We start from the raw sequence: 4021 nt of genomic DNA, 5'->3' as shown, positions 1-4021 counted from the left end.
CAGAGGAGGATCTCGCCTGTCCTATCTGTCAGGACGTCTTTAAAGACCCTGTCGTCCTGTCATGCAGCCACAGCTTCTGTGAACTCTGTCTGCAGAACTGGTGGACAGACAAACAGATACAGGACTGTCCAGTTTGCAAGAGAAGATCATCAAAAGATACACTACTGTTTTTCAAGATGTGTGAGGACATCGCACTGAAGGAAAAGACTTCAGTAGTCCCATAGACCCTCTGCAGTCTCCACAGACCCTCTGCAGTCCCACAGACTCTCTGCAGTCTGCACAGACCCTCTGCAGTCCCACAGACCCTCTTCAGTCTCCACAGACCCTCTTCAGTCTCCACAGACCCTCTTCAGTCCCACAGACCCTCTTCAGTCTCCACAGACCCTCTGCAGTCTCCACAGACCCTCTTCAGTCCCACAGACCCTCTTCAATCCCACAGACCCTCTTCAGTCTCCACAGACCCTCTGCAGTCTGCACAGTGAGCAATTCCTAATCTTCTGTCTGGACCATCAGTAGCCGTTGTCTCGTCTGTCTGCACTCTCACTTGTGGGTGTGGCAGCAGAGTCGGTCCAGAAGAAGGGAAACATCCAGCTCATTTATGGAGAACAGGATACTTTGATGGCAGTGGCTTTGACATCTTACATGGAAATGAATAATATATTTTTTTATATCATCGTCACTGTTTTAGTCCGACAGTGATTCTTACACCCTCCGACAGTAAAAACGTGCAGCCTACTCACAGAAATCTGTTCTATCAAGTTGTGATTAATTGATCACATACCTTAAAACTCATTTTATTCTGTTTTCCTTGTACCAGAGCTCATTTCAATTAACCGTCTAGTTTGTAGATTATAAGGGAAACTACTGGCTGAACTGGAATAAGCATAATTATGTTCATATTACCTGAAAGTGTTGTTTTGTTACCTCAGAATGAGCTTTTTGTAAATCCATCATGTTACAGTGTTACACTCTCTCACACACTCACACACACACTGCAGCGGGGCCAGATATCATTTAAAAATATTCAATTCTACATTCAATATGATATCTTAATTTAAGTAAGGATACCAAAACAATACTTTTTTCAAAACCCTTTTTCATTTAACAAAATATGTGCCTGAATAAAATCCAGTCTGAGAAGATTTAAATGAATAAACATGTTAAAAAGCACTACAGACCAGACATTTGATGCCAGCTGTCGATACTCGAAAAGGACAACTGATCTTTTTGTTTTAATGTACTTCACATTAATCCTCACCTGCATCAGAAAGAGAAGAGAAGACACTAACAACCTCAGGGGACCAGTCGTGGTGCTTTCACTGTCCACACGGTGTCTCCACAGCTGCACAGAGTAGTAAACGTGTTGGGATGAAATGTTTAGGTACCAGAGTTACGTTGTGTCTCCACATTGCACAACAACATTGTGGCGATGGCGACGTGGTAGAAACTAATTGTGTGACAGATTTTCCCACATCTGGAATCTTGTGGTGGAAGTTTGTGTCAGAGAGTTGTGCCGTTCTTGAACGCACCACCCCCCCAAAAAAGTTTATTTTATCTGCATCGAGTCATCGCTGGTGAACAGTTCACTGTACAAAATAAATCACCTGAAAACTTTTCTGTGTGACGATTTGTTTTGTGTCGAGTACAATAGATGGAGCTCATAATGCTGCCTGCGTGATTCTCATCGAGGAGGAGTTTGCGGTAGGAAAGTTTACCTGGGTCTACTTTCCTCTCACTCCTTCAGCCCTTCAGTTTCACTCCGCCGTGAAGACAAAATAGACCCATATTTCAAGGCTGAATTACAGAAACACGCCTCACACCTCCCATGATTGTCTTTTTGTTATGCAAGCTGTGTTAATGTGCAGCCTTGGAAACAATATCACATTAGATTGGTTGCTGCTGTAAGGGAGGAAGGAGGGACACTGATTTTCACATTTAAGTTTTTTTCCATTATTTATTTTTGTATTTTTTTCAATGTTCAATGTTTCACTTCTCACATTTTCAAAGGGTTCGTGATGTTCAACTCTGAAAGTCAACAAACTCTCACCTCATTAGAAAGTTTGTTCATTCACCAGTTTATTAAATATTTACATGACAAAGCGGAGACGCAGATTCTATAAGTGAAACAGAAACAAAATAAAAACTACAAAACACTACAGACACCGCTACATGTGCTTAAAACGTCATGTAGTATTACATGGCTTTATTCCACCTTGTTGGCCTTTGCAGTAGTACTCGTGTCTCTGTGGTTTTGAGTTTTTGTACAATTATCACCTGGCATCACTTTGTTCCCGATAAGAGTGAGGCAGTAAAATACAGTCCTATGAGGCTGGTTTGAGTAATAAATCCATGAGTTTAAAGAAAACGCTGTAAAGTTTGCAGAGTAACGATAAATGTGTCCTCTGCCCCCGTCCATCGCCAAAAAAATCTGTCTGCCTAAATGTGCATTCATTTATATTTTCACATCATGTGGCAGCTCTGCAGCGGGCTACTTATGCTCACAGTATGAGGTAGTTGAACTTTGCATTTCCATTTCAATGATGCCATGTTTTGGTGCATTTAATGAAACAAAAGAAATAACCTACAATGAAATAGCGGAGCAATACAGAAATATATATGCAGACCTACTTAAGTCGTTCCTGTGTTTGTGAAAATGTTCAAAATAAAAAGACTCATTCGATAATAAATGAAACACAGAGCGGCAGGTTGGATTTAAAAACACAGGACAGTTTAAATTGTATTTCAGTCCATTTCAGTGTGAGATAATCCTTCTTTTTTATCCTCAGCCACATACAGTGATCACCCCTCAGGCTTGAGCATAAAACACAATGATATTAACTCAGGATCAATTAATCACAACTTGATAGAACAGATTTCTGTGAGTAGGCTGCACGTTTTTACTGTCGGAGGGTGTAAGAATCACTGTCGGACTAAAACAGTGACGATGATATAAAAAAATATATTATTCATTTCCATGTAAGATGTCAAAGCCACAGGGAGCCACTGCCATCAAAGTATCCTGTTCTCCATAAATGAGCTGGATGTTTCCCTTCTTCTGGACCGACTCTGCTGCCACACCCACAAGTGAGAGTGCAGACAGACGAGACAACGGCTGCTGATGGTCCAGCACAGGACTTACTGTCAGTGAAGTTCACTGACAGGACTTACTGTCAGTGAAGTTCACTGACAGGACTTACTGTCAGTGAACTTCACTTCCTGGGCGCTGATTCGTTCTGACGCGCTCTGATTCGCGTCACCGTCCGCAACTTTGTCAGCCGCCGACCACACCTTGTCAACCGTAAACGTCGGAGAGGAGGATGAGAAGCAGCAGCAGGACACAAACACCACGCTGCTCTTCTCCAACTTTAAGTTTAAACGCAGAAAATGTCACGTCAGCAGATGATTCAACTTTCACGTCTCTCGGTGGATTTTATAGTTTTATTCTTCTTCATGTTGAACCTCCCCAACACCACCACGTCTGTGAGGACATTCAGGTAAGGCAGCTTGCACGCAGGTGAATTTTTGGGATGTTAAATGTTATGTGACGTGCACCTTCATGGCTGGGTGTTGAGCTGTGCGTGTCTTTGTTGCAGTGTTTGTGATTTAAAGACAGACAGGCGGTTTCACGTGGGGATTTTTAAGGACTTTGAGCTTTTCTGGTGCCAAGAGTGACGTATTTCACGCGGAATTGCAGAACAAGGCTTCACACATGTTTTTCTTGTATGTTGAGGTTTTTTAGTAACGTGTCGCTTTTAAAAATCTTGTTAAAAAATCTTTTTAAGTGTAATTTAAAGGGAGTCTGGTGCAGAAGCGTGCAGTCAACGCGCTCTGACGGGAGAGTGACGCTGCGGTGAATCTGCGTTCAGAACCTCATTTAGAAATGTGTGTATTTTAGATTCTGCCTTTTAAATGCACTTGTCACAGGGCCGGTTTTTGCTATGGGCAATGTGGGCGACCGCCCAGGGCGCAATCTATGTGAGGGCGCTCAAAAAAAAAAAAAAAAAGATAAAACAAAACTGGC

Source organism: Pagrus major, chromosome 6, assembly GCF_040436345.1.
Source record: "Pagrus major chromosome 6, Pma_NU_1.0".
Lineage (NCBI taxonomy): Eukaryota > Metazoa > Chordata > Actinopteri > Spariformes > Sparidae > Pagrus > Pagrus major.
The sequence above is the reverse complement of the archived record's forward strand: the minus strand, read 5'-3'. Positions refer to the sequence as shown.